Consider the following 17,564-nt stretch of genomic DNA (forward strand, 5'->3'; position numbering starts at 1 on the left):
CCCAGACAATACAACCTTTAATGCTATTAAAGTTTGATCAGACTCATGCTAGCCTATTTATTATGCCAAATGTAACTCTCTTCAAAATAATACAGAATTCACCTGAAATACTTTGAATAAAGAAAACACAGCGCCAACTACTAAATACAAACAGTGACTAAATATCCCGCTGCTGGATTGTGGAGGGGTGATTCAAATCCTCCCAAAAAGTAATATATAAAGGAAAAAGGAATACCAGCTCGTGGGTTAAACATGTGCCCTAATGTGCAAAAAAAACCTGTGTTTAAACCTATAAAACACACCACTATCCTATATACAATGCAAAATATATCCAATCTCTGTGAAAAGTGCACTTACATAAACAAATGTCCAAGTGAAAATGTCCCGCAAAGTAAGTCCACTTCGGAGAAAGTATCCACAGTTAACTTGATCTAGATGATAGGTGTGTCTCTTCACACTTGTTCCAAATCGTGCTATACAGCGGTGCATTGGTGCATAGCTTGCCAGCATCTGTTGTCTTTGTTAGGCTCGGGCCATAGAGGGGGTAGCAGGGCTGAGGCGCGCTAACGCTGAGGCTCGCCTTCTGAAATCTGCGCGATTTCATGCCCATGCAGGCGAGCCAGCGGGCGCGATCGGGAGGCGGGGGGAGACTGAGGGAGGCGGGGCAGTGACGTCGTTGGGCCAATCGCCTGCGACGCACCGACGTCAACGTCACAGCGCCGACGTCACGGCGCCGTGATGTTGACGCTGCTCCGCGTTGATTGGATGTTTTCAGCCGACAGCACTCTGAAAAACAGCTTAGCTGTCGGCTGAAAAATCCAGCGCCACAGCACGCCTATGGATGCTCACGTGAGCCCCCTCTAAAGACATCCTCATGGAGGATGCAGGGGCTCAGCGCGGAGCGTCCGCATGGCTCAGCGCGGCTTCCCCTGCTATGGACTTGGCCTTAGGCAGATCTTCCTTCACTTGTCCTCTGTTGATTTCCTTGCGGATGGGGGGGGGGGGGTCACAAGCCTCTCTGCTTCCAGCAGGCTGCTTCTCCTCTCCTGCTCCAAACGTGCACACATGACCAGGCTCCAACAGCTGCGTGAGGACTGTGTGAGGAATTAGCTCTGCTCTCAGACAACTATGGTGGCTGTGAGTGCCCAAAACACATCAGATGCGTTTCGGCAATGCCTTCCTCAGTGATGTGTGTTTTATAGGTTTAAACACAGTTTTTTTTATTTTTTTTGCACATTAGGGCACATATTTAACCCACGCGCTGGTATTCCTTTTTCCTTTTATATATTACCTGAAATACTTTGTCAGGCTTCCCTTCCTGCTATGTGCTACCTGTACTGGTGTTTTAAAAACATGCCGGTTCATCCCCTTTATTAGGTGAAAAAGTAAATCACATGAATGTATCTACAAAATTCATTATGGTGACGGCAGGGCATTGAGCAGAAGCAATTACAATTTCGATTATAATTGTCTGTGGTTGTTAGTTTTTGGTATTAGTTTTTTTTTCTGGATTTAATGTCCTACGTTTGTACATATCCCTGGGCCTAGCTATTTTATCTTGATGTCTGTGGGGAGTATTGAGATACTGTCTGTACTATTCTGTTGTAACACCAAATTAACTTGATCGTTGGTGGGTGCTGCCGAGCCAAGCAGCAGACCCGACGGCCAATCTGGAGGGTGGGGGCTGAGCAGGGAGCGCTCCAGCGGTCCCCGGCGGCTCTTGTGCAGGGCGCCGCCATGTTGCGCAAGTTCGCGCATGCGCAGTGAGTCCCCAGCGGCCCTGAATGGTGGCGCATGCGCAGTTGCAGCGCGCGAACGCTAGCCTACCAGGGAAGGCTCTTGGAAGGGACTACAAGTCCCATGAGCCTCAGCAGCACACCATGTGACGCCAGGGAGCCAATAGGGCTTAGGATTGCCCTGCAGCAGGGATATTGATACATTTCACGCGCTGACCCCACGCTAGTCAGTCAAGACCGGGAAGAGCTAGGGGAAGGAGGTGAGTGCAGGGGTCAGTGACCCACTGCATTAGGCCAGTAACCCCCTAGGCCCCAGATAGCTCCTGAACTCCCCAGCTTGTGGTGCTACAGGGACAGGCCCTAGGTTAGGGAACCTGTCACTTTAGTACTAGTGTTAGTTAGGGACACAGTGGACGCTGTGCTCCCCGAGAAGAGACTTGGGTTCAAGTCTGTGTTAAAGAGACAGAGACTATTTTAGTGTTAGTAGTGTATGTTATTAAGTGTGTTATTGCCTGCATATATAAACTGGTTATATACATTCTGGTTACTGTATATGTGGGTCCTGTGTAGGAAATCTTCTACATCCCTAGAACCCTACACAGGTGGAGGTGCTGAAACCGAGAACGTTCCAGAGGATTCACCCCAGGCTCTCACTGGCAGAGGCTCAGACCTCCTGTGAGCCTGACAGGTATACTGCACCACACCTGGTAACACATAGGTTCCCACCCACACACACGGTATTTGTGACTGGGATAGAGGGAATGCCCGTTACATTTGGAGGCGCTGCTGAGAGGTCAGACCTGGGGTGCCCCCTCAGTTATTAAGTATGTCACCACCATTACCGTCCCCGTCACGCTCAGAAGTGTATGACTGGGCCGTGGAGCTGCAAGTGCCGCCGCTCCACACGCTCGCGGTGAGCCGTGTTCCTGTTGATACTCCATCCTCGTCAATACAAATGGCCTTGAGGCAGCACCCAAATATCCGGGATGCTGCCAAAATAAAAGTGTTGGAGCGACTTAAGGATGCGGACCAGGAGTGTTGCTCTGTGTTAGTGAGTATAGGGCAAGATACAGTATAACTGAAGACCGGGGCCCATCCAGCTTGTGGCTCGCGAGGCCAACCGGTTCCTGCTGTATTGTTGTCTACCCTGAACTGCCAATAAAATCTGAGCCTCACAGCTCTCACACGAACTTACAAGAGGTTGCTATGCATACATCACCTTCCCCTCCTGAGAGTTATTGTGGGGCCGACCGGGCCGCTCCCACAGACTACAGTCCACTGTTAATTATTGCCAGCTCGTCCTCTAAACCTGGGGATGACATCCGAATGCTAGCTCAGGCTATCCTACAAATGGGGGCGTCCAAATCCGAAGCTCCGGCCTCACAGCAGTATCGCAAGTTAAAGATCTTTTCAGGGACCAAGCCGACCCCGACTGGCGAAGAAACGTTTGAAGTCTGGTGAGAATACACTTCACAGGTTTTAGAAGAATGGACATGCTCTGAGTTGGTGAAGCGGCAATGCATAATGGAATGCCTACGTCCTCCCGCGTCCACCACAATACAGATGTGTAAAGATCAGCATGTGGACGTTACCGTGCATCAGATGCTAGAGACTCTTGTGCGGGCTTACGGGCGAACCGAAGACATAGGACAATTGATGAAGAGATACTACAACCTTTGCCAAAAAGAGGGAGAGGATCTATCTGATTTCCTACAGAGGATTCAAGCGGTCTTATGGGAGCTACGTAAGCGAAAACGTATTACTGCAAGCGAGGTGGATGAGTACCACAGCGAGCAATTCCTGGCTGGAGCCCTTCCCAACCATCATATTGTACTCATAATGAGGCGTTCTCTGATGTGAGGTGACCACCCTACCTGGGAGGAGCTAATAGATGAGATAAAAGAACATGAGATCTACGCCGGGTTGCATACTTCCAAGAAGACTAAAGAGCCTACAAAGAGTGAACCTCAGTGGGCTTCTGCGCCAAAGGCCAAGAAACCTCCAATTCAGGAAGAGGAGGCCTCTCCCAAGATTCCGGTCTCCAAATCTAGACCATCCGGGAAACCATCTTCTCCGTACAGGGGTCGTCCTGAACGCCGGGAAATCGTTTGCTATAACTGCGGTAAGAAGGGTCACTCCAGTGACTGTCCAGAAAGGGAGGACCCCCCGGAGGAAAAACCTCCCAATAGAGAGAATTCCGACTGGGCGATGGTCTGCCACGTGCGACTGGCAGAGTCTGATCCAGGGACCCCTGCTGGACCCGAAGAGGCTCCTTCTGACTCTGGCCCCAGTGATGACACCTTACCCGAGGATGCTTACCGTCAAGTAGGCCCCTCAGCCATAGTGCCTGTTGTACTGGAAGGAATCTACGCCTCTGCCTTACTGGGCACCGGATCCCAAGTGACCATTATATACCGCAAGTTCTATGACCAGCACCTTAGACACTGCCCCCTGAGGTCGTCCGAACATATGAAGGTAAGGGGGTTAATTAATGAAGACTACCCCATCGATGGGATTGTAAGGGTTCAGCTGGAAATACTCCAACTGAACACCGGCAAGAAACACCCTATGCATGTAGCGGCGATGGTATGCCCGGAGACTTGCATACTTGACCAATGCAAGTATCCAATCATCCTGGGAACAAATACTGATATAGTACAAGCTGTGATCAGAGCATACCTGAAGGAGACCAACGAGTTACCGCTGGCCAATTCGCTCCTAGATCCCGTGCTACGAGAGGAGTGCAACCGGGTATATGTCCTAGAGCGTCTCGGGGATCTCTACAATCGTCAACGCGGACTGACAACTATTTTACCAGGGGGAGTGCAACGAATGGACGTCTGGTGCAGTTACCCCGAGCGAAATGAGAACGATCAGCTCTTCTCTCTGGAGAGTACCCTGGAGGAAGAAGCTCAGAGAGGGTATAGGGTCCTACCTGAAGTGAGGGAGTGGGCGACTAAAATCCCTCTACGAACTTACGTATATGTGCAGAATCTCTCTCCATTCCCGATGGAACATGATGCCGGACAGATTCTGGGTTGCATATATCCGGATAGCCCTTTGGAACCAACGCCCCAGGTGAATGTGGCAGCTGCAAGTGAGCCGTTAGGTGACCTAGACTTCAACTTCGGCGAGTCGACATTGCCAACTGAGTGGCAGGAGCGGCTGACAAGCCAGTTGAATAAACGACGGACTGTGTTCTCCATGAGTGAGATGGATGTGGGTTGCAGTAGGAGCACTCAACATGCCATTAGACTGAGTGACGCCACTCTGTTCCACGAATGCTCTCGTCGCATTTCCCCTAGGGATGTGGACGATGTGAGGAACGTCTTGCAAGAAATGGAGACCGCTGGGATTTTGACAGAGTCTCGAAGCCCTTACGCCTCTCCCATAGTAGTGGTAAGGAAGAAGAACGGATCCGTACGACTGTGTGTCGACTATCGAACCCTGAACAATCGTACGATACCAGACCAGTACAATGTTCCTCGCATTGAAGAGATCCTGAATGCTTTGAACGGAAGCCAATGGTTCAGCGTGCTCGATCTACGATCTGGGTACTATCAGGTACCCATGAATGCAGAGGATTAGGAGAAAACAGCCTTCGTCTGTCCCCTGGGGTTCTACCAATTTACCCGTATGCCCCAAGGTATATGTGGGGCCCCTGCTACCTTCCAAAGGCTGATGGAATAGACTATCGGGGACATGAACCCTCGGGAGTGTCTCGTATATCTGGACGACATCATTGTCTTCGGAAGGACGCTGGAAGAGCACGAGGAGAGGCTGCTTAAAGTGATAGATCATCTTGGGAAAGAAGGATTGAAGTTGTCCCTCGACAAGTGTCGCTTCCTCCACACCTCAGTGACTTACATGGGACACATCGTGTCAGCTCAAGGAATCGCCACCGACCCAGCCAAAGTAGAAGCGGTTGTGAACTGACCTCGTCCCGAGAATGTCACGGAGCTGCGATGCTTCCTGGGGTTCTGCGGGTATTACCATCGCTTCATTGAAGGTTACTCTAGTCGAGCTAAACCCCTGAACAATCTGTTGAAGATATACCCCGAAGATACAGGAAGGAAGGCCACGTCGGCCCGTGAACCGTTTGGCGATAAATGGACGCCTGAGTGTGAACGGGCCTTCCTGAAGTTGAAGAAAAGTCTGACCGAAGCGCCGGTGCTGGCGTACGCTGATCCAGAACAACCATAAGTTCTGCATGTGGACACCAGTCTAAATGGCTTGGGCGCCGTCTTGCACCAGAAGCACCCCGAGGGCCTTCGACCAGTGGCATACATCAGTCACAGTTTGACACCCAGTGAACAGAAATACCCTGTTCACAAGTTGGAATGCCTGGCCCTCAAATGGGCCATCACGGAAAAACTCCACGACTACCTGTACGGTGTTACGTTTGAGGTAAGGACGGACAACAATCCCCTCACGTACGTCAATACCTCGGCCAAATTGGACGCAGCAGGGCACCGATGGCTGGCAGCCCTAAGCAATTACCGATTCTCCCTAAAGTATAAGCCGGGACCTTTGAATGTAGGGGCTGACGCCCTGTCCAGACGACCAGGGTTGAGTGCTACTCCAGATGATGAGGAATGGGAGGAACTCCCGGGACCAGGGGTGCACGCCATGTGTAGCACTGCAGCCATCATCAACGACCAAGTGGCCTTTTCCGAATTACGGGTTGCCGATTCCTTGGGATGCCAGTCGCAGGCCATCCCCGCAGCCTACTGCGATCCGAAAGGAATGCACATAACTCATGACAAAGTACTACGGTGGAAAGATTTAGTAGACTATCAAATACTGTAGTTAGTATTGTATTGTATTGTATGTCTTTATTTATATAGCGCTATAAATGTACATAGCGCTTCACAGTAATAATACATATCATATAAATAACAAATAATATAAATAACAGATCATGGGAATAAGTGCTTCAGTCATACTGTAAAAGTAACATTAAGGAAGGAGTCACTGCTCCGAGGAGTTTGCAATCTAATTGGTAGGTAAGGAGAACGTACAGAGACAGTAGGAGGGAATTCTAGTAAGTGCGTCTGCAGCTTTATGTATCATGTGTCCATGATTATCCAGTGCTATTCGTATGCTTCTTTAAGCAGATGTGTCTTAAGGTGAGTCTTAAAGGTGGATAGCGAGGTGGCTAGTCGGGTATTGAGGGGAAGGGCATTCCAGAGGTGTGGAGCAGAAAGTGAGAAAGGTTTAAGGCGGGAGAGAGCTTTAGATACAAAGGGGGTAGAAAGAAGACATCCTAGGTATTATTAGGCAAGCCGTGGAAAAAAGGAACCCAGCTCTCTTGAAGCATGCTCCCAAAGACTTGGTTGCTTCGCTCATGCGGGAAGCAGACAAATTTGAAATAGACAACTGCTTACTCTATCGGGTGGTGCAATACCACAATCACCCCGATAGATGACAACTAGTCCTCCCTAAGAACTTGCAATACATGGTGTTGAAGTCCCTACATGATGAGCATGGACATCTCGGTGTAGAGAAGACCTTTGGGTTGGTCAGAGACCGCTTTTTCTGGCCCAAGATGCGAGAGGCCGTAGAACAACACTGTCGCCGTTGTACTCGGTGTATCCAACGCAAGACCCTACCTACTAGAGCAGCGCCTATGGGCCATCTGAAAAGTTCTGGCCCCATGGACCTTGTGTGTATGTACTTTCTGTGCATTGAGCCTGATAGCCGAGGAATATGCAACGTGCTGTCATCACGGACCATTATACCCGGTATGCCCAGGCCTTCCCCACAAAAGACCAGAAAGCTATCATAGTGGCGAAGATATTATGGGAGAAGTAATTCGTTCACTATGGTCTTCCAAACCACCTCCATTCAGACCAAGGTCGGGATTTTGGGAGCACTCTGATCTGAGAATTGTTCAAAATGCTGAACATTGCTAAATCACGAACAACCCCGTACTATCCTGAGGGAGATGCGTTGCCAGAATGATTTAATCGAACCCTACTGGACATGCTTGGGACTCTACAGGGTGCTCAGAAGACTGAATGGAGTCGACATGTAGAGGCCTTGGTTCATGCGTACAACTTTACCCGACACGAGTCAAATGGATTCTCTCCCTACTTCCTCATGTTTGGGCGAGAGGCGAGACTGCCAGTGGATGTACGTCTTAGAGTCTCGACGGATGGGATACATAATGCTACCCATTTCAAATACGTGCAAAGACTTAAAGACAGCTTGCAGAGGGCCTATCAACAGGCGGAGAAGTCTACAGCTAAGCTGAATGCTGACAATAAGAGACGATACAATCATAAGGTCAAATATCGGGAGCTTCGTCCTGGAGACGCTGTGTTGCTTCGGAATCTGGGAATCCCCGGAAAACACAATTTGGCCGATCGATGGAGAGACGGTGTCTATGAAATAGAATCTCAGATGCCTGGCCTCCCGGTCTATCGCATCAAAGACACTGAAGGCCGGGTAAAGGTATGGCACCGTAACCATCTTCTCCCCATTCCACAAGTGGGAGATGAGGAAGAGGAAATACTGGCCACACCGCTCAACGGTGAGTCCGACTTAGCAGAGATGGGTCAAGAGACTGTAAATAACGAAACCCACTCTGAAACTCCTGAAGACCCTATGGAAGGACCCTCTCAAAGGGACTATTCCGCAGAAGGGGCATCTCCCGCAGGAGCTATGGGTAAAGGGCCCCGTAGGCCAATGCCTACTAAGGTGGCACCAACAGGACATCCTTTGGATCCACAGAGCCCATGCTTTGTGCCGAACAGAGACTGTTCAGAGACAATTCTCCCCTCAAGGGATGAGGCTGAGCCTCAGGACTGTGTTTATTACTCCCCCGAGGGAGTTGCAGAAGAACAGCTTCGACAGAGCCAAAGAGTCAGGTACCCTCCAAATCGGATAACCTATGATCAAATTGGGGCATCCCATTATGAGGCTCAGCAGTGGTCTCGGAGCAGAATCCAATCTGTGATTGTGATGCTCACAGAATTGTGTAACATCGTTTAAAGTTGATGCAATGTGCTAAGTTATATTCGTTAAGATGCATTTTTATTATATAACGTTTGTGTATAGTAATAAGTTGTGTTCCAAGCGGGGATGTTGGAGATTTTACCAGGGGGAGGATATAGCCAAGTCACCCCTCGTTGCTCCGCGACCCCCATTACCTCCGTGGCCGGGATCATTGGTGAGTGCTGCCGGAGCCAAGCGGCAGACCCGACGACCAATCTGGAGGGTGGGGGCTGAGCAGGGAGCGCTCCGGCACTCCAGCGGTCCCGGCGGCTCCTGTGCAGGGCACCGCCATGTTGCACAAGTTCGCACATGCGCAGTGAGTCCCCGGTGGCCCTGAATAGTGGCGCATGCGCAGTTGCAGCGCGCGAACGCTAGCCTACCAGGGAAGGCCCTTGGAAGGGACTACAAGTCCCATGAGCCTCAGCAGCGCACCATGTGACGCCAGGGAGCCAATAGGGCTTAGGATTGCCGTGCAGCAGGGATATTGATACATTTCGCGCGCTGAGCCCACGCTAGTCAGTCAAGACCGGGAAGAGCTAGGGGAAGGAGGTGAGTGCAGGGGTCAGTGATCCACTGAATTAGGCCAGTAACCCCCTAGGCCCCAGATAGGTCCTGAACTCCCCAGCTTGTGGTGCTACAGGGACAGGCCCTAGGTTAAGGACCCTGTCACTTTAGTACTAGTGTTAGTTAGGGACACAGTGGACGCTGCGCTCCCCGAGAAGAGACTTGGGTTCAAGTCTGTGTTAAAGAGACAGAGACTATTTCCAGGGTGGGATCGCCCCTGGCGGACCCCGTGCGAGGAAACACCGGATCAGATGGGATCACCAAGCGGCAGATCCTTTTTGAAGTTGCTTGCAGGCCCGAGTGCAGGAGCGCTCGGCAGGTACCCCAATAAGTGCACCAACGTATACCATACTCATTATAATTACACATAGTGGCAGCGCTGACCACGGGACAAAGGGGTTAAGCTGTGGACACGGTGTGGGGATACACGGTGGTGGGTAGAGGTACTCCTAGTGGAGTGAGAGACACTTGGGACTGAGTTACATGATGGAGTTACCCCCTAGGGGGAGTGTTAGTAGTGTATGTTATTAAGTTTGTTATTGCCTGCATATATAAACTGGTTATATACATTACTGTGTATGTGGTTACTGTATATGTGGGTCCTGTGTAGGAAATCTTCTACATCCCTAGAACCCTACACAAGTGGAGGCGCTGAAACCGAGAACGTTCCAGAGGATTCACCCCAGGCTCTCACTGGCGGAGGCTCAGACCTCCTGTGAGCCTGACAGGTATATGCACCACACCTGGTAACATATAGGTTCCCACCCACACACACGGTATCTGTGACTGGGATAGAGGGAATACCCGTTACATATGTATGGGGGGTGGGGGTGGATTTCTTTTAAATATGCACTCGGGCGGGCTCTTTTTAATATGTATTGGGGGCGGTGGGATTTTTTTTTTATATGTATTGGGGGGCGGTGGGCTTCTTTTTAATATGTATTGGGGGGCGGTGGGCTTCTTTTTAATATATATTGGGGGGGATCTTTTTGTAGCATGTTTTAAAGTAAATTTTCAAAGTGCTGCAATTAATAACCTATGCAATTCTTTCTATCAAATCTTTTACACATGTAATTTTGTTCTATAGTTCCTATGAATTAAATTTTTAGATCCCCCCCCCCAACAATTCTCAATCTGTTCCAAACATAACATAAAATTAAAAAAAGAAGCGTCAATTGATCCAGTAATCTCTCATTCCTGATCCTATTGCGTCTCTGCAACACGGGATACATCTATCAAAAAATCCAGAGTGATATTGGTTCTTGGCAGCGCATCTGTGTGTAAATACTGTACGTCTACAAAACTCTTTTATAAAATTTTAAATTTCCAATTAAAATAACAAAAACATATTTGGCAGTTATCTCATCCCCAGTTTAAGCCATTTTACATACAACTAATACTCTTAAAGGCTATTGAATAAAAGAGGAAGCCATATTCAATCATAAATCGTTCAATGCCGTTAAGTAACAATATATACATTTCACTCAACAACAAAGGATCTTGACATAAGTTTCTCAAATACATTGTTAAAATAGAAGTCCCATCAACTGCGCGAGTTAAAAACAAAAGAGAAAGTGGGTGTTAACATATCTGATTCTGTAACAGATCATCCTTTTGATAATACTGAAAACTATAAGGAAAGAAAATCAAAGGATATAAACAAAATATGAACATTCTTTTATCAGGACTTTTTTTATACATATTTTTTTGGGGGGTGGGGGGTACACACTTAGCAGATATAAGCAGATATCTCTACAATTTGAAAAACATATACATCCCAATCCTCAATATTATATAACATAAATTGCATATCTACTATAATATAAATGCATTTTTAAAATGTATTTCATTTATGTTGCGCTGGAACAATATTTATTGGCCTTTGAGAAACAGAAGACGTTTAGATGGCATACCGTATGTGTTTTTTCTTTAACCTATCTATTTTCATGTAGTTTCACTTGCTGTTCTACAAACTGTTTTAACACAAGACAAGTATTCTGTACCTCCTCGGTTAAGGTAACATTCCTATAAGGAAACAATTGAAGCTTTTTTTTTTTGTAACTTAAGTTTTATTAGTTTTCATAGTTTTACAATATGTGCAGACATACAATATTTGTAATGATTTTCTTCAATGAACACCTTGCAACTCTCATTTTTTGGTAAAATAATTGAAGCTTTTCTTTTATACGTTCCTGGTATTTACTGTAACTGTAGCAGTGTTTCCCCCCCTCTCTGGGGATCCTGCCATTACACGGTGTGGTGCATACTCGCTGGCTCACAGTAGATCTGAGTCTCACGCGTTGTTGTGGAGGAGAACAGGACAGGCTTCTGGGGTAGTAACTGATTCTTTCTTACGGTGACAGCGCCTCCATCTCTTGCAGGCCCCAGGGATGTGGAGACAATCCCTGCAGGAGAACTTCTTTCCCCTCCCCCTAATAGATTGTAGTCTCAGACAGGAAGATAACGTTGAACAGGATCACTTTATTCTGACGGCACACTCGGTTCTTACAGCATGCACATCAGAGATTACTTCTTGGGGCTTCACCCTCAGGATCTACCCTGACCTCAAGGCCAAGGGGCCCTGAATCAGTCCTAGCTCTTCCCTTACTCCTTGGTGGAGTAAGGGGTATAGTCTCCCTTCCACTCCACTAGGGGAGGGAGTACAGATTGGTTAGCCCTGCACAATTGTTAGGTTAGACAGCCTTTCTCAAGGATGTAAGGCACTGACTAAATTTAGCAGTGCAGCTCCTTAAGTACAAGGAAGTAGGTACCAGGTCTGAGTCTCTGATTGGACACACACAGGCCTAGTCGCACCACCTCCCCTGTCAATCAAGAAGCTACTGTGGGTGGGGAAAACCCATGATAACTCCTGGCAGCCTGTTCTTGCCAGGGCTTACTGCCAGATGGGGGCAGACTGGTAGCCAGAAACCAGTCCTGGCTACATAACTTTTAAAGTTGCTTGTTGGACATTTCTTTCTGGCTGTGTTGTCCCCTTACATTATCTACAAACATTGGTGATGGTATTAAAGGTGATCTGTTTTCTAATGCATCATTCTTAGCTCTATTTAAATCATCTTGTAAATGCAGATATGGCTTTCTAATACCGTGGTATCTACTATTGGATCAGTTATTACTCTCTCTTCTAAATGTTTGTCTGTATTTTTTCATGTTTTGTATTTCCTCTATTTGCTTTTCTTTCATTAGCATCAGGACTACCTTGTAATTTTTTATTTTCTTGTAGTTCTTTAATCCGCTGTTCTTTAATGAATAAGGTGTGGGTTGTAAGTTCTATCCCTATCTTCAAAGGAGTGGGAGCAGCTACCACATGCTCCACCAGGGAGTGTGGGAGTTTGGGATAGACCTTTGGGGCCTCAAGCCCTGGGGGTCGAGTCCAGGGATGAGAAGAGAAAGATCTGGTGTGTTCGAAATGCTGTAGTAATGCTCTAAGGGCTTCTATGCTGCAAATAAAGATCAAGTTACTGTTTTTATATACTCCTGACTGAGGCTGCAGTTCTTAAGAGGGAGGGGGAGAGCGTTTTCTACAGGGGACTGCACCTATCCCTGTGGAAATGGAGGTGCTGTACCCTGAGGAGAAGAGAGCTGCAGATCACCAAAAGCCTGGCCTGTTGATTCCCCAAATAACATCGGTGGAAGCTCAGGCAACCTTTTGTATACCTGCAGGTGAGCACCACAACACCGTGTAACAGTGAGATCTCCCGTTGGGTGGGGGGACACCGTTACATAAGCTTTGTTCTTGAAATAAATAATAGCCAAATGTTTTTTGCGTCAATTGTTGGGGCTGTTACATTTATTGTTCTTGCTTTGTATACCATCTTTTTTCAGCAGTAGGTTCTTTCCTTTTTTCTGTTAGAAAACAAAGAACCTCTTTCCATAAATAGTGTACAATAATACACACATCTAGTATGGTACGTAGTTACAAGGGAGATTAATTTACTTTTATTTGACCAAATGAGAACATTAGTAATTGCACAGGTATGATGTTAATTTCCAATGCAAGCAAAGAGAAAAAGAGGCTGAGCAGCAGGATAAGAGGACATCGCAAATCACCAAAAGAAAAATATTAGTCATATGATTACACAATTATGAATTTTAAATAACTAAAGAAAAAAAATACATGAAACAGAAAAAAATTCTTCACAGTTCATAACTCTGATCGTGTTGGTGTGAAATGTATTCTATTTTTAATCAATCTCCAAAAATCCTATACATTGGCTTTCTCCACAATCTATACATCTTTCTGTTGGTTCAATATCCAATACATTTCAACCTGATAGGAGTCAACTCTGATAAAAAAATAAAATAATTGCTAGATGAAAACAATCATATAGGAGATACACATTGCAAGCAAACAATCAAAAAGATATAGTACTTCAGCTATCCAAGGTGCTTGCTGACACAATCACTACCATGACTATAAAAATAAAATACGACATTGTTCATCAAATAGCAATACCCTTTTATTTTCAGGTGGTGATTCACTGACATGTTTGTTCTAGATGACTTTTTTTTTCCAGATGTTGACAAAATATTCTACGAATAAAAAGTTGTTACTATTTGATAGCGCTACTCTCCTTTGTCAATCTTTAAAATATTTTTTTTAGGATCGTAGAGTCTATGGGCCTGATACATCAAGCTGTGGAAAACTAAAACTGCGCTATCGGCGCCCCAAAAAGGGCCTTATTATTATTATTATCATGCAATGCATCATGTTGCATCTCCAAGAAGAAGGGACTTTTTATAGGATCCGTTAAAAGTATCGGATCCGAGAAAAAACAGACATAATAATGAATTTTTACGTAAAGATTGCCATAATCAAGTTCTGATATTGATCGGAAGAGTATGAACAACAGAACCCCAGCAAATTTCTCACCAAGTACAGGGTGGGGTTAGCTCTATCTTTCTCATGGATATAATGACCATTATACTGGCCATTATATATGCAGGCCAGATAAGCTAAACAGCATGAAATAGGTGATAAATTATTACTTTTAACACATTACCCATACATATTAACCCCTTAGTAGCCTAGGGGTAAACAAAGTGCAAAGAAAGAAGTGCTTGAAGCGCTAATGCCTATTACTAACTAACTATGTGATCGTGAATGGGTTAGTGTATCCTACACACTCTAAAGGTAATTACAATATATAAAAAGTAATAAATATATATTATATTATTATTATATATATATATGTATGAGGCTGCCTGAAATGATAACTGATTGATGCAGATCAGAGAGACAGAGGAACAAAAAATGTATTTCGGCGCCACTGATAATATCCAAATGATAGACTAATATAATAAAAAATGGTCAAACCATAAATGTCCAAACTTGAAGATCCAGGTATGCTTCAGGTGAACCTCAAAGGATCCACGATGCTGCCTATAGCTGCTCATGCACGTAAAGTTTTCTTTATCTGGTGCCATTGGCTGCAGATGGCTGATTATGACTTGCTTCAAGGAGCCGGTATAGACTCCGTCTGTGCATCAGACCACAGATACAGATGGAGTCTGTACCAGTTCCTTGGAAGCCACCCGCAGCCAACGGTACCAGATAAAGAAAACTTTACGTGCATGTAAGTAGGATTTCAGTTTTTCCACACACAGGAGCACTGTCAGCAGTGTCGCGGATTAAGTGTGATCTGTACAGTTTTGTCCTTTTACTTTCATTTATTAAATTCATTTTATTAGCCATCTAAGCATTTATTAGTTGTCTGTAGTGCATGTATGTTTGTTAGTTTGTTTTGGTTAGTTCACCAATCCTGTTTGTAATTGTTTTGTGAGTAGGAATGTCCTGTTAGTTATGTCTCAACTGCTAGCATTATACACTATGAGTTCTCTTTGTTTACTCCCACATGTCCTGAGAAAATCATCGAGGATAATCTGAAGCATATACGGATCTTCAAGATTGGACATTTATGGTTTGACCATTATTTATTATATTACTTTATTACCTGGGCATTATCAGTGGCGCCGGAACATATTTGTTGTTTCTACGGGTCAACAAGCCATGGATTTCCATGACTAGCTGACCACAAAGGGCTACAAAGGGGTTAAAATAAGCATACAACAGAACTACCTAACCCCTGATGCTGGTCTCACACATCGTAAGATCATGCTTAATCTGCTGAATATACCGAACCTCTGCAGCTGAGCGCTCATCAGTTTCATGACTGATCTCATCCACCAGCCACATCGCTTCCCTGTGAAAATAAGGAACATGATAAAGATTAAGAGTGCAGATGTATAGGCATTCTGTGTGGCTGTGTGAAGAAAAATATTAGAAGCACAAGTGCATACAGTACTATACTTACTTGGATCTGACATGACAGATCCTTCTTCGAATCTTAGTCTGCCCATGGGCATTATACTGAACACAGTTTAGTAACCCCTGGATGTCCTCTTCCTGTAGCCACAGTTGAATGTGCATTATTCTGTATCCCTTCTAGTAAATGCACACTATCACCATGCTATATTCCTTGGAAATTATTTTAATCATTACTTTTTTTCCCAAGGACTAAACTACAAATTAATGTGTATTCAATGTGAATTGCATCTTCATTATTAGAGATGGTTGAATTTGGATCTGCAGCGGATCAGCCGGGTCCTTTAGTACGCAGATTTCAGTGGATTAATGTCAAAAAGGGTGATTCATGTCCTGTGGATTTTTTTTTTTATTATTATCAATACACTGCGGATTTTGCAACCATGGACGGATTTGTAGAATCCATTTTGTGGATTCAGCAATCTGTTGGTGCAATCTTAAGAATCCGCCAACGAATTGCTGAATGCGTGGATTGAATTCTACAAATCCGTCAACTGGTTGTATCTAATGGCGGATTTCAATTAATCTGAGCAGATTGAAACCGCCCAAATCTGTTTGCGGATTTTACACCACAAAACGTATTTTGAGAGTAACATCAGAATAATTCCGGGAAACGGATTTAGGTGACTTTTGCCCATCTCTATTGTCATACATTATGCTCTATTTAAAAGGTAAAGTGACAGGTTCAGGTATATGTCTACTTTTGACACCTTACAAACGTAGAACCGCCCTACACCGCATGCTGCCCATGTCATGCCAGTGGTACTGTACATAAAAGCTCACAGACATTGCTTAGCCACACTCTGATTATGATCAAAACTACAGTAACTTGTTCTCTTGTGCTTTCAGATACTGTATAATGTGCAACGGATCGATCGTGCTTCTGCAGAAGTAAGAACCTGCTTGCTGCTGCTGCTGTCCCAGCCAAAATCCTGAGAGAGTCAAAGACGATAGCTGCACCCAAGACCCCAAAAACAAAAAGGCTAAAGTGGGTAAAGAAAACCAAGCAACACCTAAAACTCCTAAGATCAAGAATCCGGGACCAACATGGAGAAAGATGACCAAAACCATTTCAACTCAAGTTTTTTTGGTGTGGAGTACTTGATGCTGCACCCAGAAAACCCATACCCATCGCTCACAACTCTGGTCAGCTCGCCCTAGATCCAGCACAGCCCAACCCGACCCCCGCTGCTCACCTCGCCCTGGATACAGCAATGCCCAAGCCAGTCCCACCAGTTCCAGCCCACCTGGCACTGGATCCAGCTCAGTCAGACGCGCATTGGAACAGTTTAGTGATTGGGGAACATCTGTCCCAACGCAGCAATACAGGGACAGAGTGGAAGCTTTGTTGGACCTGATTTTAGAGAGGATGGAGAGGGACATCGTGGGTCTCTATTTTATTCAGGTCCACAGCAGCAGGAGAGAGCAAGACATGTGGAGGCACCCTCCCATCCCCGTGTCTCCATGCTATACACTGATGTTACAGAACATCCCAGACAAGGAGGACATTTTGGCTATGAGCCCCCTAGACGGAGATACCTGCAGGAAAGCATCATCCAAGAGCAGTTTGCCATGCCTGCTTAGCAAAGCACACCTGCAGCACCACAGAGGCAAAGACCACAAATGATCTGTGGGAATGCAGTAGGCAACATCATGCTTTCCGTTATACCAATGTAAACTCAATGTCAAGATATGCTACAAACTGCACAGGACAGGCTCATCGATTTGCTGTGCTACTTTTCAAGCACATGTTTGTTTCGAGCAATATTCCCAGTGATGCAAACAAATTAACTTTGACAGCTCGAGCGGGAAGAGGGCAATTCCCACCAATTTCAGGAGGGCCATTATAGATGAACTAACGAAGCAGTTTAAAATGAGCTTTGCACAATACCAGCCCATCAAAGACAGCATCAATTCAATTT

At 45.9% G+C, this 17,564-nt stretch overlaps 1 pseudogene; it reads left to right on the plus strand.

Moving 5' to 3' along the window:
- The window catches only part of LOC142492436 (uncharacterized), a 28,140-nt pseudogene extending 10,871 nt beyond the window's left edge, over window positions 1-17,269 (plus strand).
- Window positions 17,270-17,564: the final 295 nt, after the last annotated feature.

This window comes from Ascaphus truei, chromosome 4 (assembly GCF_040206685.1).
Source record: "Ascaphus truei isolate aAscTru1 chromosome 4, aAscTru1.hap1, whole genome shotgun sequence".
Taxonomy (NCBI): Eukaryota; Metazoa; Chordata; class Amphibia; order Anura; family Ascaphidae; genus Ascaphus; species Ascaphus truei.